Consider the following 27,268-nt stretch of genomic DNA (forward strand, 5'->3'; position numbering starts at 1 on the left):
GAGTGAACAAGGGTCCATAATTTTTGGACAGTTGGTTGATTCACTAAGAGGATTGATGATTAGACTGTTACTAGTATTTTCTTTTTTGTAAACGTAAGCCGAGGATAAAGTTTGATAATGTTTTTAATAATTGTTTCTACAGAACTGTTTAAATATTGTCCTGAAGAAGGTGGTGCGCACAGCAGAGATCCACCGAAACGCGTCGACTTGATTTGTTTAAGAAAAATCATTTTAAAATGTGTGTTTGAATGTATTGTTTACTAAAATTCCTGCTATGAGACAACGAACTTAAGTGTTGACAGAGTGCTTTAAAATCAACAGTGCACCGAGGCAAATAACAACTGGCATAAGGAATATATATGTGTATGTTTTTAACTGAAATGTTTTTTATAATTTGTTTTTAAATAAAAAATATTTTGATATACGATACACAAACTTACCGGCTACGTAGTACATAGTTTCTTTAGACTGTAAGTGCTCTTTTTGTTGGTTCCAAGAAAATGTTGAGCGATTGAATGTGTGTGAGTCACCTATTAGTCAATAGACTGACCAGTCCAAATCAAGCAAGCAGTAACTCAAGGGAACTCCCTTTATTTGTTGAGTATTACCAACAGAGCCTCTCACAGGCGGAAGATATATAGGGAGAAGATAAATAGCTTAGAGCAGGAAATGAATCTAATTGAGCAGAAGCTCGGTACCTCCATGGGTTCATCAGACGAGCATAGGAAGATGGACGAGTTGAAATCACAGCTGGAGAATATCTTGCAAGAATGGGTGGCTAAGAGATGGGAGGCAAGTAAGATTTCCCACTTTGAGTTCGGGGAGGCAGCAGTCAGGATTTTGGCGTGGAAAGTCAAGGCTGACCAAGCTCAAAAATACATCAGAGAAATAAAAGTAGAAAGGGAGGCTGCTGCCAGGATCTCTAACTCGGAGATTGGGAGTGCCTTTTTGGACTTTTTTGAGGGGATATACAGGGAGGACATTCCCAATGACCATGTGGTAAGGGACACATGGCTTGATAAGATTTCCCTGCCAACCCTCTCAACAGTGCAAAGCAATTGTTTGGAGATGGAAAAATAGGAGGCCAAAGTGAGCAAAGCCATAGGGCAACTTAAACGAGGGTAGGCGGCAGGCCCTGATGGCCTACCTGGAGAGTTATATCGAGCGTTGGGCGGTGTTATTGTTCCAACGTTGATGGCCCTTTTTAACGGGATTCTTGGGGAAAGGCAACTATCGTTCTGATCCCCAAGCCAGGGAAGGTCCCGACTGAGTGTGGGTCCTATCGCCCAATCTTGCTTTTGAAGAGCGACTATAAAATCTTTGCTACCATCATGTCTGCGAGATTGGGGAGTGTAATCAGTGCAATCGTACATCAAGACCAGAAAGGTTTTATTAAAGGGCGTCAGCTATCAGATCTAACACACGATTTGGTGGGTGCAATAGACATCGCTTCAGCTTTCTCCCTTCCATTGGCCACCCTCACTTTAGATGCAACAAAAGCCTTTGATAGGGTTAACTGGCCCTATCTGGCCGCAGTGTTGAAGAAATTCAATTTTGGTGAGGGCTTTAGTCGAGCTATCACTCTAATGTATGGGGCCCCATCAGCTAGGTTGTTAATCAATGGTGTCCTGACAGAATCTTTTAAAATCACGAGGGGGACGCGGCAGGGCTGCCCGCTCTCTCCCCTCCTCTTCAATTTGTACATAGAACCGTTTGCCCAGGTCTTGCGGGTAGAGGAAAAAATTCCTTCTTTCAAATTTAAGGAGTGGGAGAGGCGGGTTACTCTTTACGCAGACGACATTCTCATCTTTACTTCCGACCCGGATTTATCATTTCCCGCTGTTATTAAGAGGGCGGAGGAGTTTGGGCGTATTTCGGGGTACGAGATCAACGCCAGTAAAACAGAAGTCATGGCTTGGAATATTCCCAATCTACATCTGGGTGTGACCACCTCCACCTCCATGCGATACCTTGGAATACGGGTTACCCAAGATGTGGGAAACATCGTACAAAACAATCTAGATCGTGTGTACGATGAGTGTAGGAAGCTTTTAAAATCTTGGGCTCACCTGCCACTCACCATATTGGGTAGGGTGAGCTTGATAAAGATGACTATTCTCCCCAAATTCACTTTTATCTTTAATACCATTCCCCTGGCTTTGGATGCTAAAATTTTGGATAAGTGTCAGCGAGAGATCAACTCCTTTATCTGGAAATATAAATCAACCAGACTGGCATGGAAGAAGTTGAGGAGGTGGAGGAAAAAGGGGGGGCTTGCACTACCTGATTTACAGTACTATGCTTGGGTTTTTCAGCTGTCCCACCTTAGAATGCTTTTAAAAATACCATCAAGTCTATCGATAGGGACAATGTTTAGTTGGAGCGGACTTGCCAATTGATGGTTTCCTGTTCAAATTCAGGGACCAGAAATTCTTTAAAAAAGTCAAGTTAAAAATCCTTCAGTCATTGGCGAAAGCCTGAGTACAGATCAGAAAGAGACTAGGACTGACCTACTATTCAAACTTTGCACCAGTATGGAATTCCCCAGACCTACCGTTATGCTTAAAGGATAGCTTGGCGACTCCAGTGAAGGATCCTGGGATTACAAGATGGGGAGAGTTGCTGGTAGAAGAGTCTGTGAGAGTATGGGAGGAGCTATGTGAGCAGGTTGGCCCCGGTCTTTCTAGATTTAAGTTTATGCAGCTGGATAGCTGGGCCAGGGCCTTCTGTCGCAAAGGGGTATCATTGGGGAAAGCCAGCAACCTGGAACAGCAGCTAGTAGCGCGACTTGGGGGAGGTAAAGAGGTAGCTTTGTGGTATTGGAAGTTGTTGGATGAGGTTGACGGGGAGTTTGCCCTACCTGACGAGCTGTGGGGGGAAGAGCTAGGCTTTCAGTGTGAGGAGATATGGTTAAAATCTTTTACTCTCCTTTATAAAATAGTTAAACAGGCATGGCTGAGACGCAATCATTTGTTCACGGTACATCGGGCTTACCTCTCGCCCCTGAGACTTTCCAAATTCCTCCCAGAAAAGAAATGTAACAAATGCAATCTCATTGAAGCATCAGATGTACATATGTTTAAGGACTGCCCTTACATCGGCCGGTTCTGGGAAGAAGTGAAGTCAACTCTGGACTCTATCTTAAATATATGGCTGTCCATCACTCTGCCATTAATAATATTTGGCTTGGATGCTGGCATCACCGGCCAGGCGAGGTCCTTTTTAGGTCTCGCTCGAGACCTATTGTGATTAAGTCGGCTCTCAAGGGACGTTGGCAGGGGCACGCGCGGCGATTTAACAGCGTGGACGCGCATGCCCCGCCCCCCGAGCCGTGCACATCACCAGAAGCCGATTGCCAGGGTCAGCCATGCCTCTCCAGTCACACGCGCACACACACTGCATACACGCACGCGCACACACACACACTGCATACACACACGCTGACACACAGGTGCCAAGCCCCCCAAGCCCCACTTACCGCCTGAGCCGCCTCTCCTGACTTCTGCTGCCATCCACTTTGTGAGAGTGGGCGCGGGCTTCTCCAAAAGACGGAAGTCCCGCCCCACGACTGCCGTGAGCGTGCACATCCCGAGACCGGAAGTTCGGGAGAGTGCACGCTCACGGCTTGTGTTCCACTGTGGCGGACGCACAGACCTCTCGCAGGATGCTGCCCTTGTTATAAGTGCGTGCGCACATCTTGTTTACTAATGTGATGCCTGCTGCTTGTTATATTTTAGCACGGCTGCCGCTTTATACAAAAAAAATCGTGGATACTGCACACCTCTCGGGATGACACATTCAGCGTCTGCAGAGATAACAAGGGTCCCTGTCAGATAATCCTGCCTCCCCTATTGTGTAATGGCTTCGGGAGCAAGGGGAGGAGAGAGATTTAGCTCGCTGCCGGGGTAACGGCTACCAACGATCACACATTTTGCACGCGGAATACCATGTCTAAAAACCTGTGTTCCGCCACCGGATCCACCATGTGCATTTTTAAATGCGTGAGCTCGTACAAACTGTGCTAGCAAATGCTCCGAAGCCTAGAATAAGGGGGCTGGGGGGTATTGTCGTCTGGCTTTAAGCCTTCCATAAAAATCAACTGTAAAAAGGCGTAATTTGAAAACCTCAAAACATTACACAACGTCAGGGAGAGTTTGCAGAAGCGGCCTGCATATCTAAATTAGGCGCTGCATTAGTTTTCCAGCACGTCCCAAAATATGGACACGGCCTGCTTTCAAACTTCCAAGTGCTCCCCCCTGCCGGTCAATCACGTCTCCTCCACATCTGCAAGTGCAGTCGGCTTCCTTTGTTAATTCACACCTCTCCAGTTGACATTACGACTTCAGAAACAAATACGCTTTTGGCACTGATACACTTGCACACGCTGTCCCCTCCGCCCCTATCTTTGCTGCAAGGACTGCATTCTGCATGCGGAAAGCAAAACAGGGTGATTCCTAGCATGTCTAGTGAGTATCTCTGAACGGGATCTCCGCGGCCCTCCACACACGTCACTGAAGCAGGGCCACAGGGCCGAACACACAGCAGCATCGGTAGGGAGGCAATTAGTTAAAAGCATTTAAATAGTTACAGCAGCAACGGGCCATGCCGAGAATGTTCCAGAATTACATGTCAGCTAACACAAGTTAATACATGTCAAGGAGAAGTTCGTGTTTACATGACTAAATAAGATGTTTCTTTTAGTAAGTCTGCAACTGTTTGAGACAAAATGAGCAGATTGGATTTCAGCTCAGATTTAAAAGAGATCGCCACGTTTCACATCCGAGGGGCACAACAAACAACACACAGGTCTCTAGCTTGAAATCAGGGGTTGCCTCCGAGGCACCGGGAACAATGCTTTGGGGGCTATGACGTGGAACTTTGACAGCCTGGCTCGGGGCACTTTCAAATACATGGGAGGGAAACATTGAGAAACGAGTGAGAGAAATCTCCATCAAACATGTCAGGGATATCTGGTGTGCGAAGTGAGAGGACACATAAATGATTTGTAAGGGTAGTGATGGTTGAGAAGTGAGGGAACATTTCAGGGGCAAGAAAGGGAAACTGAGGGCTTGTGAGGAGAAACTTAGGGAAGTGAGGGGAGCATAAGCATAACGAGACTTGTGGACCAAACCTTAGCATACAAGTGATGTAAATCTAAAAAGTCAGGTACAGAAAACGTAAACGAAAGTGCGACATACATAATAATAGTCTTCGCTTTGAAGCCCTGCACAATGGTGCCGGGCTTTCCACGGCACGTCAAAGCGCCCTCCAAGCCCCGAAGGAGAAGCCGAGATCTAGTGGTTTCATAGCGATGACAGAAGCGGATGGCCCGGGCTACCCAAGGATGAGATGAAGATAAGCGTGAATATGGTATGAGGGTGAACATGATGAGTCCAGCCTGTTCCACAGCACCTTCCCCGTCTGTGTGTGATTCTTCTTTTTCCCGTGCCAAGGACATGCACTGGCTTTGATGTCAGAGTCCAATGCCATCCCACATCTGGCCACCCATGCTCTACGGGTCCTTTCCTTGCCCTTAGTGCCCACCACTGACTAGTTTGTGCCACCCTCTCTTCGCCACCCCACCTGTAGCCACCCTTGCTCCAAGGGCCCTTTCCTCTTACTCCCCACCACCGACTAGTATGTTTTTGTATCGTGCGTTAAAGCTGAAAATGTAGATTTATAAATAAGTGTGCCCCTCTTGTATAGATCTGTTCCACTCTGTTTTCTATTTGCGGTAAAACGATAGAAATTGTCCAATTGTATAAAAGGATGAAGTTGTTTGGCGTCGTCTGAGAGTCCAGGTTCTTCACGGCTAGGAAAGGGTGAAAAATTGACTTGTTGTTGCCACTTTTTTTTCTTCTTGATCTGCAAAACCTCTGCTAATCTTCTTCCCTTCCCAGCTGCCGGTCTTTTGTTCCCTGAGAATGGAGCTAAAGCGTTTTTCTCCCCCACGAGAGGCAAGCAGGGGAACCCCTCACGCGCTGGGGTGGGCTTCACAGCTTTCATTGCACCGCTCTTACCAGAGACGGATATGAGTGCGTCCATGGAAATACACACATTTGTAGTTAGTAAGATATAATTGATTATAAGGACTGATGGTTACATGTTTTACTTGGAGGCTTCCGCTTTTAGAAAACTCTTAGACGTGTACAGTTATGGCATTGCATATTCTTGTAAATCGGCCGTAGTTTTATATTTTAAAAACCGTAAGTTCGAAACAGTTCTTTTATTTGTATTGTTGCATTGGTACTTAAATGCGTTTGTTGGAATTCTTAAAAATAATTAAGAACATATTGCACTATGATTACGACTAACTGTACGCTTACCTATGGGTGATGTTCTAAAGAAGTGTACATTTCCCACTGGCGGCATCAATTCAAAAGAGGTGTGTATTTTTACTGGCGACATACATTTTTCCCCTTTCCTTCCTAAGGAAATGTTAATGCTTCCTGAATTTGTTTAGCAGCAGGCTTATTTGGAATAAGATTTTTCCACTCCCAAAAATATCTGGAAATTCGATACACTCATGTGGCGTTCCCACATGGTTTTCCATTTTTTTTGCGCGACATGTTACCATTTTGTATATCTGCCCCCCTGTATTTTAATCTCGTTTCTTACATTTGAATAGTATTCTTCAAGCTTGTGTTCACAATAGTGGACATTTATTGATGTGACATTGACCTTTGCGGGATTGTGTTTCATGTAGCGAGTTATTAATCTTAAGAAAAAATCAAGTCAGCAGCTTTTCGGATTATTTCTCAGGAATCCTGTGCACTACAGTACATTCGGTCCACTTGTTCGCTCCAATCGTGCTCTTATTTTAAAGTGCTGCACTTCTGCCTCACTGCCTGACCAGGCTCCTTTGCAGTCATGGGTTCTGTATTGGATCATCACTTGCTTGAGTTATCGATTACACCAAAGCACATTTTTTAGTGGGTGCAGAGTGAGTGCAGAGTAAGTGTGACTGCAGAGTGAGTGTGACTGCAGTGTGAGTGCAGAGTGAGTGTGAGTGCAGAGTGAGTGCAGTGTGAATGCAGAGTGAGTTTGAGTGCAGAGTGAGTGCAGAGTGAGTGCAGAGTGAGTGCAGAGTGAGTGCAGAGTGAGTGCAGAGTGAGTGCAGTGTGAGTGCAGAGTGAGTGCAGTGTGAGTGCAGAGTGAGTGTGACTGCAGAGTGAGTATGACTGCAGAGTGAGTGTGACTGCAGAGTGAGTGTGACTGCAGAGTGAGTGACTGCAGAGTGAATGACTGCTGAGTGAATGACTGCAGAGTGAATGACTGCATTGTGAGAGTGACTGGAGAGTGACTGCAGAGTGAGAGTGACTGCAGAGTGAGAGTGACTGCAGAGTGATAGTGACTGCAGAGTGAGAGTGACTGCAGAGTGAGAGTTACTGCAGAGTGCGAGTGACTGCAGAGTGACTGCAGAGTGACTGCAGAGTGCAAGTGACTGCAGAGTGACTGCAGTCTTCAAGTGACTGCAGAGTGACTGCAGAGTGCAAGTGACTGCAGAGTGACTGCAGAGTGCAAGTGACTGCAGAGTGACTGCAGAGTGCAAGTGACTGCAGAGTGACTGCAGAGTGCAAGTGACTGCAGAGTGACTGCAGAGTGCAAGTGACTGCAGAGTGACTGCAGAGTGCAAGTGACTGCAGAGTGCGAGTGACTGCAGAGTGACTGCAGAGTGCGAGTGACTGCAGAGTGACTGCAGAGTGCGAGTGACTGCAGAGTGACTGCAGAGTGCGAGTGACTGCAGAGTGACTGCAGAGTGCGAGTGACTGCAGAGTGACTGCAGAGTGCGAGTGACTGCAGACTGACTGCAGAGTGCGAGTGACTGCAGACTGACTGCAGAGTGCGAGTGACTGCAGAGTGACTGCAGAGTGCGAGTGACTCAGCAGTGTGAGTGTTCCAGAGAGAGCAGGTTATGCTAGTGCGCTTACACGGTGCACTGACACACAGGAGCTAAAACAAAGAACAGCTGAACACGTGTCTTGGGAGCTTCATTGAGGCAGCCGGCCCTCTGTGAGGGGAGCAGCAAAGAGTGGACGCCCCAACCAATGAAGCGCAACTACTCACTACCTACTGTACGATTACAACACAGGCCGAAGGGCAGAGCTAGTTTTAGACTTGTAAGTAACACACACTTAGGTCTACTCTGGTCTAGGACAAGAATACATCTTCCTTCCATTAACATGATAAACTATGGTTGATTCCCACACAGGTCACACTCACATCCCAAAACAATGCAAGGGCAAAGAATATAACGCTGAATCGTTCTATCCCTGGGTCCTCTTCTATTTTACTGCCCCTTTAAGTGCATCCCACATAGACCAAACAACAAGGCATCGCCCTTCCAACAAAGCGTAATCTGCGGATACATAGCAGTCCTAGACACATTTCAACGAGCCTTACCAGGTATCAGCCGGATCCCCCGGCTCCCGGTGGTTCTGTGTGATGCTGTCTAAGGCAAATGCCCGTCCACCTTGTGATGGGAAAAGTAGCATAGACATGGCCGAGCGTGGCCCTGCGGGGGCGAAATACGATTTGTTTCCTGGGAAGGATTCTCATTATACAGTGCATAATAATTGGATCTACATTGCAGATCGTGCCCCAGGGCCAAATGTTGATGTTCTCTAGCCGACGCCTCTTTGTGGCTCTGCATCAATGTGTAATCTTGTTTAAATCAGCATGCTTATAAGCAACAGCTAACCATTCACAAACAATGTTTATATACCAATTGCAAATAAAATAAAAAAATGAATGCAAAGCATTGTCATCTGTGAGCCCGTGCCTGAGGTGCATCATCAGAGCTGTGTGAATAATAACTGCGTCAGCCCCATGCGTAAGGTGCATCATCAGAGCTGTGTGATTAATAACAGCTGTGAGCCCCGTGCCTGAGGTGCATCATCAGAGCTGTGTGAATAATAACTGTGTTAACCCCCCGCGTGAGGTGCATCATCCACATTGCTCAGGTTACCCAAATTCCTGCACTCTCTACCACACTGCTTTCAAGAACAGCATACTCTTGCACACACTCTCACTGCTCACCAATTCAAAGTTTGCTAAACATTTTATGCAACGGCATTGTCATACACAATGCCAATAACTCAAACTTTAATGCTGCGAGACCTATTGCATTGTAAATGCTTGTTGTTTTATGCAATTCTCCTGGCCAGGAGGCAAATTTGTAAAGTTTGGGTAGAAAAAAACGGCCCCATCACACATATGTTGGCTGATGTCCCTATATGAAACATCTAAGGTGGACTTGGCCAGATCTTGCAGTAAACGTAACTTGGCTTTTTGGGATTGGTTGGTCCAGTGGAGATAGTGCTCCAGGGTTTTTTTTCCCCGGGTCCTATGTTTATGCCTACAACACTCCATGGATCTGGTTTCCCCGATGCGCTGTCTGTCCTACAGGTTGAAACATACCTCAATGGAGTAATTGCAAGCCCACTCCCCCCCTTTCCCCCTCTAGTTTCCTTCAGGACTCTTCTGCCATCAATGTTGTTAAATCGTGTCTTGGTGCGGGAGACAATTAAAATCTTAAGTCTCTCGGTGATGGACATGCAAGGTGGTTGGCATTTCTTGAAAAGAGGGTAAGGCAAATGCGGACAAAAAGAAAAATAAAAAAGAAGGGGAGAAGGTAGTCCAAGTACTCGAAGCCTGCAACTGAGTCACGATCTCAGGAAGCAGGTTCGTAACAAATCTATTAATGAACAGTCGCACTCCCCCCTCCACCGACAAATCCTGTCCGCTAAAGTCCAAAAACACACCCTCAAACCGAGTGAAAAAATCAGACACACTTTCATTTTTCTTCGGGTGACGCAATAAATCAACCAGGTAAAGCTAGTATCTCAGCCCAGGTTTCCGGTCCTTATCCCACTCTTTAATCTGCTCCCATGTACCAGTCGCTCCGTCTGGCCAGTGTCTTTTGCTCAGAGCTACTTCACCTTCATATTCACTCTCTGTTTCCTCCTCGGTTACCTGGGCAATCCCTGTAGCCTCACCCTCGTCATCGGTTTCCGGTTAACTGAAGCTTGCTTCATCTCCCGAGCTCACTGAGTTGCTATCGAGAACCGCCACAAACTTTCCTGACATTTGTCTATGCTCACCTGAACCAGTGGGAGTGCATGTTTTACCCATCTGCATGGTGGACAGGGAATCAAGCTTTTGGGGACCTTCACTTAAGGACTTGGGCGGCACTGGAGGAGTCTGGGCTCGCTTGCTTTTGAATTTCTCGGGATTAGACCTAACTGAATTTTTTTGTGGGGGGCTCGTCAGTGTCTCCTATTGTTGGATTTGAATAGCCTAATGCAGGGGGAGCTGGTGTGAGTACACCCATCCCTGCATATGGTGGGGGAGGTACCGACGCCTTGCTTGCTATCGGCATTGTGGGACTATTGGTAGTAGCTTCTTCAACGATGACCCACAATTCTAACATTGGCTCTCTTTTGTCTTTCTTGTGTCCTACATATTGAGTCTTTATATGTGTTTTAGTGTGTTCAATGATATTTATGTTAAATGTTCCCTCCTTAGGCCACGAGAATGTGCGTGCCTTTGTATGTAAATGCCACTCTTGGTAAAACGTACTAATTCTTTTTATCTGTTTCAGCAAACTTTTTTCCATATGCTTCAATGGGGATCCATGGCAATTGTAGTAATCTGTATAAATACAACTCAACTGACATTTTGTAGTTTGGTTTGTCTAATCATAGGGGCAACTGTACGTGCCATGTCGACTTGGCAAGTGCACACACTTGCCAGTCCCCAAACCTTCCCTTTTCTACATGTTAGTCAGCCCTAAGGTAGGCTCAAGGGCAGGGTGCATTGTATGTATAAGGTAGGACATGCCCTGATGTGTGTGGCATGTCCTGATAGTGAATTAGAGCCAATTCTGTTTTTCACTATTGCAAGGCTACCTGCTCCTATAGGCCTGAATGGGCAGTTTGATTATAGCATCTTATAATCCTAGCTGACTCAGGGAACTAGGTAGAAATTCGAGTTTAGTATGCCTGAACTCAGAATGATAAAATACATCTTTTAGTGAAGCTGGTTTTAAAATTCTGTGTTTGAAAATACCACTTTTAGAAAGTAGGTATTTTTTTGCCTAAACATCCAAGCCTGCCTCTGCTAGGTTGTGTATTCCATTTCTGGTTTGTGAGTGACAGGGGCTGGGGTGGCTCAAGGAGACAGGGTGAGTCAGCACAAGGCTGAATAGACCTACCTGCATGAGGAGTGGTAGGGGGAGTAGCACCTGGGTCTGATTAGGGCTGTGCCTGCCTTCCACAATGCTGGATCCACCTCCTGTGGTGTGTCTTATGAATCTGGTCCACACTGACAAAGGAAGAAGTTTTGCACTGGCAGAATGTACCCAGAACTGGTTTGGACAAGGTACAGACATTCTCTGCCTTCAGAGACAATGGAATTATGAGTATAAAAAGGGGGACCCAGACCCCAGAATATTAGATCACTTCTGGGAATCAAGACAAACCTTTGCTGAGGAGAAGAACCAGGAAGATGAAGGAGGAGTCTACCCCTGTGCTGTTTGTTTGGGGGTTGGCCTGCAGTGGTTGCTTCATTGCCAAAGAAAGGAAAAGAGGACTGAGTGTGCTTTTCATCATCTTGTGGAAGATCTCCAAGGACTTGAACTTGAGCTTGCCTCCTGCCTGAAGTCTCAGGGATACAAGACTTCACCACCAGCTCCCCTCTGAATTCCCTTGCTGGGAATTGAAGTGCCTGCTGTTTTGCTGGGCCTTCTGAGAGACTGCGTGTCGTTGGGAGCTGGAAGCACAACTCAATTATGAGAAGCGTGTCGCCACCGCAGCAGTTGCTGTCGCATCGCCGAGTAAGCGTGGCGCCGCTGCAGCTGTCACCATCGCATCACTGAAGCACGTCGCATCACAGGAGAAGCGTGCTGCCGCCGCAGGGGTCGCTGTGGCATCACCGGAGAAGAATGTCTCAGGGCCTGTCGCGGCTCAAAGATCACTGAGTCGCCGCATGGACATTGGGCGTGTAAGCATTGCCTCTACATTGTCGCATTGCAACCAAGGCGCCATTTTGTCGCATCGCACCAAAGCGTCATTGCATCGTACCGGAGAGCAGTAAGAAACCGACGCATCACCTCCCCACACAGTAAGGAAGCGAGCATCAACTCCCCTGCACAGCACTAAGGAACCAACCCATCCACTCCCCTGACTGTAAGGAACCAACACAACACCTTCCCTGCAACCCTTTTGTTTGCTTTGCGTTACGCATCCAAGGTACTGTGAGAGTAAAAGTGTTGCATTTGCATCTAAAAGTGAACTAAGCTATTTCTACCATTTTAAAGACTTATTTGGATTACAGTATTGTGGAGTTTTTGTCGTTTGGTCTTGTGTTAAGTCTAGTAAAGATTACTTATTTTTTTTAAACCTGTGTTGTGTCCATCTGTAATGTTTTCACTGTATTACTGTATGTGTTCACAATGCCTTACACACTGCCTCTGAGATAAGCCTGTCTGCTCATGCCAAGCTACCAAGGGGGTGATCAGGGGTTATTTTAGAAGTGTAGCTTCTTACCCTGACTAGAAGCAAGGGCCCCTATTTGGTCAAAGGTACCTACCTTTGCCAACTAGAGACCCCCAAATCTATCTTGTTCGCGATATATAACTTTATAAATAAATAAATAAATAAATAAATAAATATTAGCCCCTCATTGCTTGATCCTCTCCCCAACCCTCTCTAACCTCTACCTTGAACCACTATGTGTGATTCTCAGAAACTCTGGAATTCTCTTTCACCTCTAAACCGATGACACTCAAATATACATGGAAATCTCTTCCCCTGAAGACATACCTTCCGTCAATCACACTCCTAAAGAATCAAAACTTGATGTCTAACCATCATCTAAAACTTAACCCAATCAAAATAGAATTTATTTTGATCTCACCTCCGAAAGCAATACCCCAGTACAGGAATGGATGACCAAAATTCCCACCTTGGATGGCTGGCCTGCCATTGTCCCTAGTGCTAGATAACTTGGCATCACCTTTGACAATTACCTAAACCTTCACAGCCACTTCACAACCATGTCCAAAAGCGCACAACACCAACTCAGGCAACTTTGGGGCATCAGCCAATTGATTCCGGAACAACACCTCAAAACAGTGGTGCAGGCTCTTGTTCTTTCTAGACTAGATTACGGAATAACCCTTCTCCCAGGCATTCCCAAAGTTCACCTAGGCCCACTGCAAGCAACACTACATGCAGCAGTGTGCTTTGTTTTAGGTCTTAAGAAACGTGACCGCATTTCTCCTACCCTTCTAACCCTCTAATGGCCTCCATTGAAGTGCGGGCCCGATTCAAAACTGCTTGCATTACCCATAGAGCGCTGTGCACCCCTTCACCCTCCTATCTAAGTGAGAAACTAAAAATCTCTGTAGAAAACAGGGTTTCCAGGCAACCTGCATGGCCACCTTCAAAAAGGACCTCAAGGTCCTCCTATTTGACAGACACCTTGGTTAATCACTGATCCTGCGATCTGGGACTAACAAAATTTCATTTCCAGGGCCCAGTTGATTACCCAACAAGCCCCGTCATGCTGGATGAGTGAAAATTTCTAAGTTTACCTACATCCAATTACAATGTCATCTTAGCATGAAATTTGTGGCGATGTGATCTTGATTTATGTAATCACGGTTTGGCAAAGTTATACTTGGATCTAAAAATACTCTCATAAACCAAAGATTCACACCTTTAATAAAGACAAACTCATTTGTGTTTTTATAAGGCTTTATCTAGATAATGTGTGAAAATGCTCACCACTGCCAATAAGGTATGAATCATAGATCTTCACGAGAAACAAATAAATGAGAAATGTCAATCATACATCTCAACAACAATACATGAAAGAGTGGATAGGCATAGAGACAAAAGGTTCAGAAACAAAATGCATTTGCAAATGATTGTGCAAAATTCAGTTTTCTTGTCTATACTAACCCAATAACAAATAGGAAAACTACTCTCTGTCCATGAGAGCAGTTTGGCCCCTCAAGAAGAATTTGAAGAGGGAAGATTAAGGTAGGAATCAGCAGACAGGAACAGTGATGGAGCAGATTCCATCTGGAGTCAGGCATTGTTTTATTTTTTGTGCTTCAGACAGACTGCATTTAAATTGACATGCACATTTTGGTGAAAGTTAAAACATGGCACATTAAAAATATGAAAGTGAGGCCTAGTCAGTCTGAAATGTTTGTGCTTAATTAACATGTGTTTTTGCAGTGTAGAGAAAAGTGGCCTTTTTGGTTGTGAAGAATAACCATAGAATGTGTTCTCTCTTCCCAGCTCATTTCCTAGTAATTTACACCCCTGTCCCTGTCTTAAGACATTTTGGCTTGCCTTTCTGCACCGTTTCCTGTTGAACTGCACCTGCGTCTTGCTTTGGAGGACTGACACGGCGCTTTGTGTTGCTGCTGAAGCGCATTTGTAAAGCGCTACTTTCCACCGGACCCGCTTCGCGGGTCCCGCTTCACCGGAGGGGCTTTCTGCTGTGACTATCATCTGAGGACTGGGGGCTCGAGGCAAGTAGGGCTGCGAGCGGGCAGACTGCTGGACTCCAACTCCCAAGAGTCCCAGCAGCTGCCTCACCGATCTCACCTGGTGACGCTCTCCCTCAAGGCCACGCCCCCTTCTTTCCAGCAAAAGGCGCCGGATTTCCATCTACTGCGGATACCTTTCTGCACCGTTTCCTGTTGAACTGCACCTGTGTCTTGCTTTGGAGGACTGACACGGCGCTTTGTGTTGCTGCTGAAGCGCATTTGTAAAGCGCTACTTTCCGCCGGACCCGCTTCGCGGGTTCCGCTTCACCGGAGGGGCTTTCTGCTGTGACTGTCATCTGAGGACTGGGGGCTCGAGGCAAGTAGGGCTGCGAGCGGGCAGACTGCTGGACTCCAACTCCCAAGAGTCCCAGCAGCTGCCTCACCGATCTCACCTGGTGACGCTCTCCCTCAAGGCCACGCCCCCTTCTTTCCAGCAAAAGGCGCCGGATTTCCATCTACTGCGGATACCTTTCTGCACCGTTTCCTGTTGAACTGCACCTGTGTCTTGCTTTGGAGGACTGACACGGCGCTTTGTGTTGCTGCTGAAGCGCATTTGTAAAGCGCTACTTTCCGCCGGACCCGCTTCGCGGGTCCCGCTTCACCGGAGGGGCTTTCTGCAGTGACTGTCATCTGAGGACTGGGGGCTCGAGGCCAGTAGGGCTGCGAGCGGGCAGACTGCTGGACTCCAACTCCCAAGAGTCCCAGCAGCTGCCTCACCGATCTCACCTGGTGACGCTCTCCCTCAAGGCCACGCCCCCTTCTTTCCAGCAAAAGGCGCCGGATTTCCATCTACTGCGGATACCTTTCTGCACCGTTTCCTGTTGAACTGCACCTGTGTCTTGCTTTGGAGGACTGACACGGCGCTTTGTGTTGCTGCTGAAGCGCATTTGTAAAGCGCTACTTTCCGCCGGACCCGCTTCGCGGGTTCCGCTTCACCGGAGGGGCTTTCTGCTGTGACTGTCATATGAGGACTGGGGGCTCGAGGCAAGTAGGGCTGCGAGCGGGCAGACTGCTGGACTCCAACTCCCAAGAGTCCCAGCAGCTGCCTCACCGATCTCACCTGGTGACGCTCTCCCTCAAGGCCACGCCCCCTTCTTTCCAGCAAAAGGCGCCGGATTTCCATCTACTGCGGATACCTTTCTGCACCGTTTCCTGTTGAACTGCACCTGTGTCTTGCTTTGGAGGACTGACACGGCGCTTTGTGTTGCTGCTGAAGCGCATTTGTAAAGCGCTACTTTCCGCCGGACCCGCTTCGCGGGTCCCGCTTCACCGGAGGGGCTTTCTGCAGTGACTGTCATCTGAGGACTGGGGGCTCGAGGCCAGTAGGGCTGCGAGCGGGCAGACTGCTGGACTCCAACTCCCAAGAGTCCCAGCAGCTGCCTCACCGATCTCACCTGGTGACGCTCTCCCTCAAGGCCACGCCCCCTTCTTTCCAGCAAAAGGCGCCGGATTTCCATCTACTGCGGATACCTTTCTGCACCGTTTCCTGTTGAACTGCACCTGTGTCTTGCTTTGGAGGACTGACACGGCGCTTTGTGTTGCTGCTGAAGCGCATTTGTAAAGCGCTACTTTCCGCCGGACCCGCTTCGCGGGTCCCGCTTCACCGGAGGGGCTTTCTGCTGTGACTGTCATCTGAGGACTGGGGGCTCGAGGCAAGTAGGGCTGCGAGCGGGCAGACTGCTGGACTCCAACTCCCAAGAGTCCCAGCAGCTGCCTCACCGATCTTACCTGGTGACGCTCTCCCTCAAGGCCACGCCCCCTTCTTTCCAGCAAAAGGCGCCGGATTTCCATCTACTGCGGATACCTTTCTGCACCGTTTCCTGTTGAACTGCACCTGTGTCTTGCTTTGGAGGACTGACACGGCGCTTTGTGTTGCTGCTGAAGCGCATTTGTAAAGCGCTACTTTCCGCCGGACCCGCTTCGCGGGTCCCGCTTCACCGGAGGGGCTTTCTGCTGTGACTGTCATCTGAGGACTGGGGGCTCGAGGCAAGTAGGGCTGCGAGCGGGCAGACTGTTGGACTCCAACTCCCAAGAGTCCCAGCAGCTGCCTCACCGATCTCACCTGGTGACGCTCTCCCTCAAGGCCACGCCCCCTTCTTTCCAGCAAAAGGCGCCGGATTTCATCTACTGCGGATACCTTTCTGCACCGTTTCCTGTTGAACTGCACCTGTGTCTTGCTTTGGAGGACTGACACGGCGCTTTGTGTTGCTGCTGAAGCGCATTTGTAAAGCGCTACTTTCCGCCGGACCCGCTTCGCGGGTCCCGCTTCACCGGAGGGGCTTTCTGCTGTGACTGTCATCTGAGGACTGGGGGCTCGAGGCAAGTAGGGCTGCGAGCGGGCAGACTGCTGGACTCCAACTCCCAAGAGTCCCAGCAGCTGCCTCACCGATCTCACCTGGTGACGCTCTCCCTCAAGGCCACGCCCCCTTCTTTCCAGCAAAAGGCGCCGGATTTCCATCTACTGCGGATACCTTTCTGCACCGTTTCCTGTTGAACTGCACCTGTGTCTTGCTTTGGAGGACTGACACGGCGCTTTGTGTTGCTGCTGAAGCGCATTTGTAAAGCGCTACTTTCCGCCGGACCCGCTTCGCGGGTCCCGCTTCACCGGAGGGGCTTTCTGCTGTGACTGTCATCTGAGGACTGAGGGCTCGAGGCAAGTAGGGCTGCGAGCGGGCAGACTGCTGGACTCCAACTCCCAAGAGTCCCAACAGCTGCCTCACCAATCTCACCTGGTGACGCTCTCCCTCAAGGCCACGCCCCCTTCTTTCCAGCAAAAGGCGCCGGATTTCCATCTACTGCGGATACCTTTCTGCACCGTTTCCTGTTGAACTGCACCTGTGTCTTGCTTTGGAGGACTGACACGGCGCTTTGTGTTGCTGCTGAAGCGCATTTGTAAAGCGCTACTTTCCGCCGGACCCGCTTCGCGGGTCCCGCTTCACCGGAGGGGCTTTCTGCTGTGACTGTCATCTGAGGACTGGGGGCTCGAGGCAAGTAGGGCTGCGAGCGGGCAGACTGCTGGACTCCAACTCCCAAGAGTCCCAGCAGCTGCCTCACCGATCTCACCTGGTGACGCTCTCCCTCAAGGCCACGCCCCCTCCTAAGGTCAGTCAATAAATAGAGTACCAGTACACCGCTGCGCGGGAGCGCGCGGGTAGCGCCCGGGAGAAGCCCGGGACAAGGGCGGGCCGTCTGTGGCCGTCCGTGGACGACTGAGGACGGGACGGGCCACCCCACTTACGATCATTATATCAGGTTCCTGGTATTTACTCAGCCTTCACCGAAACTGATACTAATAGTGGCAAATATTCTCATCTGCCTATTGTGAGTATATTGGGGTTAACTAAGATTCTTTTACAAACTAAAATCCCCAACGATATCAGTGACGTTTTAAGAGATTCACTATCCCTGACGACAACCGGAGCACAAATGGGTTTTAAGAAACTGAGATCTCGGACAGTCTATATGAAAAGAATGGGAACGGAAAATGCAGTACGAAATACCACTGATAAAGCTATAAAACAAGGTCGTTTAACCCATACACCAGCCATTACTGCTTATTTCTCTGCACTCTTGCCCAAACAAAACCAAGATATGCTATCCCTAAGTAAGGATATTAATCTCAACGTAACTGACTCTGCTGGGGAGTCTAAAAACCCTACATCAAAACCTACCCCAACGAAACTTAGCTTACAACTCAAGGAGGAATGTTTGGAATTGGACCTAAGCAACAAATTATCAAGTACTCCGAAAGACTTTCTTCTGTCATATCATGAAACGATCAATCTGAAAACGGTAACACCTATAAAAAGCAGAGGGAGCGGAACTTTATTCGATGATACAAATAATAGCAAACAAAGTATTGCGATAGAGAAAAAGGATCTAGGAACAACTAACAGTATCCAGTCAAAAATCTCTTCACCTATCGCTTTGTGTGATCCCTCAATGGACTCCTTCAACCTTAGAAATAACAATAATACTGCTGATAACGTTCCTCCAATATCTAAAGCTCTATTCTCTCTTCAAGAGATATTGGAATCTGTTCTTTCATTTCTTGGAAATATTCTTGAAAATTCTGATCAAACATTGGACGTCCAAATAGGCATCTTAAAGTATTTGGTAGAAGAAAAAAAGAAAGATTCCCACGAAGTAGATAAAATCAATACGTCACATAAAACCAATTTTGACCAACATAGCATACCTAAAGATCACAGAAAAATTCAGGAGGAAAAAACGCGTGACCTTGGTACTCAAACTGTAGACACTCAAATACAAGAAAAACATAAAATTGATAACTCGAATGATTCAGTGATATATTCTTTGAAAAACTTATTTAAAGAAAAACATCAACAGAAAATAAAACACTTTCCATTATTTTCAAAAACTCATGGAACGAATAAGTCTACTAATGCTAACGTTCCTGAAATGCAGGAATCAAGAATAAACATCAGTAACGCATCGAGTGAAGGAAACGAAAACACGCTCAACAACAAGAACCAGGAAAAGAACATTGCAGTTGGGAAAAAAAGGAGAAGAAAGCCAGAGAGAAGGATCCAAAAACGGAAAAATCGTAAACTAAAATTCCAAAAATCTGTAATTTCTCATAAATCTGAAGAAAAACAATGTGACATTAAAATAGAGTCTCAAAATGTTGAAAAAGGTATTACCAGTAATAACTATGAAAATATGGTGCCTCAACTAGACCCGACAGTAAAAGAGTATATTCCTACCAAATACCCCAAGCAATCAGATCAAACTAAAAACATCTTTATAGAAGAAAACAATAGCTACTATAAAAAGGGGGAAGGGCTTTCTTCCAAAACTCTTCAAATCGAGGAACTTTTTCCTATCGATTCGGCACCACTCAATAGAGGAAGGATTATAAATTTATTACGACATATAAGGACTTTAGATACAATGACTAGTAACGAAATTGATCTTGTGTCTTTTCCCAAAAAAGAGAATAATAAATTGACAGTGGTAACCTTTTGGTCAACAGTCCTTCCAGGCATAATACTAAAGGAGAAAGAGACACTACACAAGCACGGATATGATGTAATGGAAATAGAAGAATTAAAGGACTATAATACCCCCAATGGGTATAATGCTCAAATACAGGCTATCACCAATTCTCAAGTCAATAAATACCAGCGAAAAAATGGCATGACTGAAGACCGAGACATCACAAACCTAAAAATTCTGGTGAATAAAGGTCATAGGGCAGTTTGGTACAAAGCTGACATGGAACCTGAAGAGCATATTACTACCGAGTCCTGGGCTTGGGTCTCTGAAACTCTGAATAGCAACAAAATCTCTAACTCCAGACAACATTCTGTTTAGCACGGGACTAAGGATTACATCTTGGAACATCGCTGGCAGAACTAAAAACAAACTGTCCATGGTTATGAGAAACCTCCCAGACATATTGCTTCTACAAGAAACATGGGATACCGTATCTTTCATTCTTAAAGGGTACTTTATATATGAAAAATTAGCACTATCCACTAATCGAGGTCATGCTAAAGGAGGGTTAGCCATATTATTAAGGGAAGATTACCTGTGGGAACAGGAAATAATAGACACAAAATCTAACAACTTGCAGTGCATTCAAATTTTCGTAAAAAAACATAGCACTGCTTCACCACAGGCAGTCTTACTTTTCAATGTCTACGCTCCCCCTGGTAAAGAAAACGACATTATATTTTTGGATATAATTGAAAAGATTACGCATATTACGGAGATCTATACTCATTCTTCCTTCTTAATCGCGGGGGATTTCAATAGTAAAATCTCCAATTCTGAAATTAATAGGTGGGCAAATCTATATGCAGAAGAAGGTCAGGAAATCATAATTCCACAATTCCCCGAGGGTATATTAACCAATAAAAGAGGCGGATTGTTATTATCAGCAATAACAAATCTTAATGGACTAACATTGAATGGAGCTGTTGAGGGAGACATTCCAGCAAAGTATACCAGGCGAGGCAATGGGTCTCCATCCATTATAGATTATATCATAAGCAGTATGGATCTGCTTGATACTGCTTTGTTTTTATCTAATCAATTCTGTCTGGAGAGTGATCATGCGATTATGGAATTAACAGCAGATTGGATACCTAAAACTTCCCAACCTAGTCACATTATTTACACTGAAAGTACTGTACTAATAGAAAGTGAACGGAGACGTATCTACTGGAATTCCTCGACCCTTGATAAAATCATGACAAAGATTGATCATTCAAAGCTTCTGGAGCAGAGATTCTCCAAAAATCCTATAGAAAACTTTGAATTCATAATTAAGGATTTTAAAAAACTTATCCTAAGTATGATATCATCAGGTGCAAAAGGCAATATTAAAAAGAAGGGAGGAAAAAATGTATGTTCCCATAAGCATTCAGAAGTAAAGAAACAATTAAATAAACTTTTACGTGCCCAATACATGAACTTCTCAGCAAGTGTAAAGAAGGAAATAAACAGACTGAAGAACCAACTGAGGCGGGAGAACCAAAAGGAAAAAAGAGCTATAGAAGATCGAAACTGGGTCGATATTCAGATTGCTGCAAGTAATTACAATCAACGCAAATATTGGTCCTTAATCGCGAAAATAACTGGTACAAAGAAAAATCTACAAACCATCCCGGTTCCCCCGAATGACTGGGAACTATACCTCTCAGATCTTTACAAAGTAAACCCAATAAAATCTAAAGTAAGCAGTAAAGATATGAATCATGAAAAAGATGAGAGTTCTCTAATACAAACTACAGCCATCTCGGTTGAACTCAACATACGCAAAGCAAGAACCACAGGCGCCTCTGGACCAGATCAAATCCCGATTAAGGCATTACAAGTAGCACCGAAAGAATGGAGCAAGCTATTATGCCCCCTCTTTAATCACATCTTTGAGAGTGGACATGTTCCAAAATCTTGGCAGGGAAGCATAATTATCCCTATCCATAAGAAGGGAAGCAAAACCCAAGCTGGAAATTACTGACAGATCGCACTCATGGATGCAGTAGGCAAAGTGTTCGCGGCAGAGGTACTAGACCGCCTGAAAGAATGGGCCTTTTCGTCAGGTCTGATACCCATGTGTCAAGCAGGCTTTAGGCCTAAGCACTCGGTCACAGATAACATAGCAGTCATTCAGGTTATCTTCGACAAGTACATTACTCAAAAAGCCCAGGTAGTTTATGCCGCATTCATTGATTATTCAACAGCATTTGATCGGGTTGATCGATCTACCCTATGGAAAAAACTTAGGAGGCTTGGAATCCAAGAACAATTGCTGCAAGCAATAATAAGTCTCCACACCAATACCTGGTGCCAAGTCCAGATGGGGGGAGAAAAAGGACTCACAAAAAGAATACAAACAGAGAATGGACTAAAACAAGGGTGCCTTTTAGCCCCGCTCCTCTTTTCCCTCTATTTAAGTGACTTGCCTCACCAATTGCAAATTGGTTCTAATCTACCGCCGAAGATCGCCCAGCAAAGTATAATTTCATTACTCTACGCTGACGATATAGTATTATTAGATCTAACCCCTTTCGGACTGCAAGCATCACTGGACATTTTGTATCAATACTCGAAGGAAAATTATCTAATACCAAATATAAAGAAAACCAAAGTGATAGCTTTTTCAGGAAGAAAACAAAGCGCCAAGTATACCTGGAAGATTGGTGAAGAAAAAATAGAAGAGGTAGACAACTATCCTTATCTCGGAAGGATTCTCTCCAAAAATTTAACAAATTCAACACAGGTATCAAACTTACAAAGGAAAGCTGATATACATGCCTCTGCTCTCCTGAAACTTTACAGTGCAACAGGGAATAGACATTTCTCTGCACTGTTAGGCACATACAGAGTAAAAATACCACCTGTATTATCATATGCGACGGAATACATCCCCATAAAGCAATGGGTTTTCATGGATCAAAAAGAGGGGAAAATTTTAAGAAGGATCATGAAAGTTTCCGATGCTGTACCTGTACAGGCACTGAGATTAGAACTATCAATCATAAGTTCTTATGCTATAGCTATCGCTAATGTAATAAAGTGGGCCTACAACCTGATACATGCGAAGGAGAACACTTTAAGGTCAGTGTTGAAAAAAGAATCTTTTGGGGCAGTGCCTAATAAGCAAGTCTTTCTGGAAAACTTGGCTGTTGCATTTCGGCTGGCACACATTAAAATTGAAATGTTGAGTACTTGGTCTCCAGCGCAACTAAAATTGTTCTTAAAAACTTTTACCCCTAAATTGAGCTACGAATTGGACTGTTCACACTGCAATAAATTAACCATCTATAAGCCATTTGTGGAAAAACTTGAATACAAGCAAACTCGACCTTATATTGGGTTTACCCTGACACATGGTGTAAGGAGAGCGATCACTATGTACCGGTTGGGCATCTTACCACTATTAGCATTCACCTCCAGATGGCTTCCAGGAGGATCTCCTCTATGTACTCTGTGCACAGGGGGAGACCAAACTATAGAACATTTATTACTTGTGTGTCCCAATCAAAAAGTAACCCTAGCTCGCACAAGATACCTCAATCCTATATTCCGCTGCTGCAGAATTACTAAGGGGAGAGAACTTTTAGATATGTGTGGTCTACCTCTGAATGAATTCATTTGTTACAATTTGTACAAGTTTTTAAAACAATTTTTATCTTTGTATTAATACTGTTGCACTTTTTGTAAAATGTAAATTTCTTTTGTGGTCCTCTGTCGAGTACCAATACAAATAAAATTTTTGACTTGACTTTGACTTTGGCTTGTTGCATATTTAGAAAAAAATATATATATTTATTTCATTTTATAACACCTCTTTTTATAATGTGCGTTGTAGGAGAGTAGGGTCTGCAATCCTATGATCACCCAGATTTTTGCTTTTGCTTCACTGGTTTACGACTTTCTCTGGCTGTGGGCCTGCCAATCAGACCCATAGCCTAGCTGTTCTCTCACTAAATTGACATGTGTACCTTAGGTGCATTATCCAATTGGTACTGGGCCACCTTATCAGACCCTGTAACTCAGGGCATAGGTGTAACCAGGGCCTACCAAGGGCTGAAGCATGTATTATGCCACCCCTGGATGGCCATCTAAATCTGACACAACTGGCTGCACGACAGCTGGGGCAAGGTGGTGTAATCACCCCTTGCTTTAGATATAGTATACCTATATCTAACCCTAAAAATGGACACACAGATTCCTATCAGTCACTCCTATGGCAGGCCTTGACAATCCTGAAGGCAGAGTGCTTGGAATCGTGTGAAATGGTGCTCTGGCATGAGCTGAGCCCGTTTGCAGCTTGCGGAACCAAGTCCTAATAGCTGTTCCATGATAACGCATACCATATACTCTTAAGTGCATTATAATCCTCGCGGTTAAATGCTATCTTTGGTATTGCTTTATCAAAACATGTCGAGTAAGGTGTCATACGAATTGGAATACTAACCCCTCGCCAATTCTGGTGACGGGGTTAGCATTCCACCCTTCTAGAGGGACACGACATGTATGTAACTGTGAACCCCGGTTAAATTTAACTCAAGCCTCAGCTCCACAAAATGGATGCTGCCACCACAGACACGAGTCTGACCTCCTGCTGCTGGGAGTCCTTCCAGCGAGGAGAGCTTGGACAAAGGGTTTCCTGTCAGGGTTTTGTGTATCCTGGGTAGGCAGGGCTTTTCAGGAAGGTGACTGCAAGTGGCACCCCGGTGCTCACTACGCATCTGCCGGCTAGAACCAGTTCCAGGGGCACACCAGCCCCTGGCCTGGGGAAAGTCCGGCATGGGAGAGGGGTGTAACCACCCCCCTTCCTGGTCCCACCCCTAGGGCAGGACCTAGTCGCGTACCCACCCCTTTCTTTAGGATAAAGGCAGGAGCGGGGACCCTTCCAAATGAGATCATCTTTGATTCAAGAAACTACTTTCTACGAAAGGAACTCTCGACTCTTCTCAAGATTTCTCCCTTGTGGCTAAGGAGTAGTCACCCTGCATCCGCAGGCACCATCTAAGAACTCTGCGGTTTGCTGCATGTCCTTCCTCCGGAATCCGACGGACCAGCTCGACGAGACCCGGCTTCCCTGGCACCTCTGACCTCTACCTACCTCTACAGCTAAGCTGAGAACCGTAGGTGCGACGAGACCTCGAGGGACCGGCCATCATCAGAACTGCACGACTTCTATCCAGCACGACCGCCGAGGGATCCTCTGGTGAGTGCTTTGGGGTCCGAGAAGCCCCGATCCTGAGCAGCTCCAGCACCGAAGTCCAGCCCCCCAGCATCTCCACGATCTGCGTGGGGCCCTTCTGCTTTGTGCTGCTCACCGCGTGCCTGGCTACTAGCCCGCTGGTTTGTGGCCTTCCCGACGATGATCAACAACGACAACACTGCTGGTCTGGTTGCTCCAGACTGGCCCTTGCTCCCTTCCAAAAGAGGAGCACCCCGGACCCTCCTGGTCCACTCCAGACGCCATTTTAGGTCCACCGCATGGGCTTGAATTTGCCAAGACTTGTTGCCCCAATCCTGGGTCCAGCGACGTCGACAGCATCATCCATCGTGGGACAGCTCGCACCTCCATCCTGGTTGCCGACAACGCCTCCTGGTCCGTGAGACTGCAGAGCCCAGCGTCGCCCACTCACCTGGTCGAGGTGACTACCATCCGGTGCCCTCCTGATGCCATCTGATCACTGGCTAGTGGTCAAGAACTTGGTCCCCTCTGCTTTCAGGTGTCATACATCTTCGATCCAGGCTTGGATCACTCGAACAATCTTCACTGGTCGCCTGCCAGCAACTTCTTTCTTCAGGCTCCTGGTTCGTCAACGAGGATTCCCGACGTCTTTTCAGACCTATGCAGCCGCAGCCCCTGGGCTAGGTAACTTCGGCATTTCGGTGCCCCAGCATAGCCTCACTATCTAAGGGTCCAGATCCACTGTCGTTTTCGACCTACCTTATCGGGTTCACCCGAGAACACTAACTTTGTCTTTACTAGCTCCCATAGACTTTGTCCCGCATCCCGCGTGAGAGTGCACACTCTGCACCTGAGTCCCCTAGGCCTCCTACTAGTAATCTGAAGGTTCAGTAACGTAGTCCTAGCGATTCCAAAGCCTATTAGTACAGTACTTACCTGCTAGTAATTTCGCATTCCACTTCCATAGTATATGGTTTTCCGTGCCCCTCGGGCATTTGTGTAAATTGTGCAACTTGAAGTATTTTTGTAAGAGTTTTGTTGTGTGCTTAGTACCCTGTCCTCATAAAGAGTACAGGGCTGTTGTGATCTAAATAAATACACTGTTTATTTTCATAACACTTGTGTGGTGTCCTTTCACTTGGTGTTCAAGGGGTGTATGTGATGGTATAACAGCTGGCTTAACACGCCCTCTAGAGTTTAGTCCGAAGACTGCTCGTATCCACGCTACTAGGATAGCTGGTCTATAAGGTTGACTTACAACCAATCACCATAAGGGTTGTTTGGACTGATACAAAGTGCTCTCTAGAATAGTGAACATTATATATCAGGCCAGCTTCTCACATGCGTGAATTAGCAAGGTAGCTAAAACATTATTAACTGTGTGCGCTTTTAAAATTTACACTAATGCATAATAATGCTATGTTGTACATTGCAAATTTTTTGAATATTGTGCATAAATAATAAAAGCTGCATTAAACTAATAGCTTTGCTAGGAAATTTTTATAAAGGGTATTAGTATAAGGGAGGGAAACATAATGGCTGATTTACATGAAATGAATACTCTTTTGTGTTTGTTTTATTTTTGGGCCTAAAATAACATGGCAGCCTGTGAATCTATCAAGGCTATGACTAGCATTAAAGAGAAGGGAGCATGCGCAGATTGTGCAAGCTTAGCTCAAGACACGAAGGAGTCAAGGCCACTGTGAACTGTACATTCTTGTGATTGTGCCAATGTACCAGTGTTAGTTAAAGTATCCTTCCAACCTGTGCTATGACAGGAAGGAAGAGAAAAAGATAGAAACATTTTTTCCTAGTAAATGTTGCAAAAACATATGAATTTAATAATCATTTGCGCTTCTTTTGTTAAAACTGGTATGATCTAGAATTTAGAATGAGTCAGGATAGTGAGAGATCATGCCATTATTGGTGTCAAGACTCCAGGCACAATAGCTAGCATTAGGTCAGTCTAAGCAAAAACCCAGCGGTCACTAAAGCAAGTCTCAAAATATCCACGTTGGAGGAGACAGCACAGAGTGACCACTCTATTCCTGCAGCGCTGCGTCCAGAACCTTGGAAAGCGAGTACCCCAACATGGCCGCAGAGGAGAGCCACAAACAGCGCTGGGGAAGCGTTCTAGTCTTCAAGAGCACGCGAGCAGCTGTGGAGATGAAGCACACGGCGGCTCTGGAATCTGCGCACTTCAACTGACCTCTTCACCGGAGACGTAGCGCAGCTCTCGTGTGAAGCTCTTGTTCCGAAGATTCCTGTCAGCGCTTCTTGTTCTTGGTCATTTTCTTATCGCATGCGCAACGTGGGATCCCGGCAAGTGACTTTTGTGGAAAACTTTGTAGATTTTAAGCATTCGTTTAGTGCCACTTTATAGAATTCAAGTTAGGTATTCAGTAGAATTAGAGTAGGGTTAGTTACTCATTCTTAGAAGTTCGTATACCGTATAAGGGCAGTAATTAGCTTACTTATAGCAAGGATTAGTTCGTTATCTAAAACATACCTGTGCAGAC

This window comes from Lissotriton vulgaris, chromosome 1_1 (genome assembly GCF_964263255.1).
Source record: "Lissotriton vulgaris chromosome 1_1, aLisVul1.2, whole genome shotgun sequence".
Lineage (NCBI taxonomy): Eukaryota > Metazoa > Chordata > Amphibia > Caudata > Salamandridae > Lissotriton > Lissotriton vulgaris.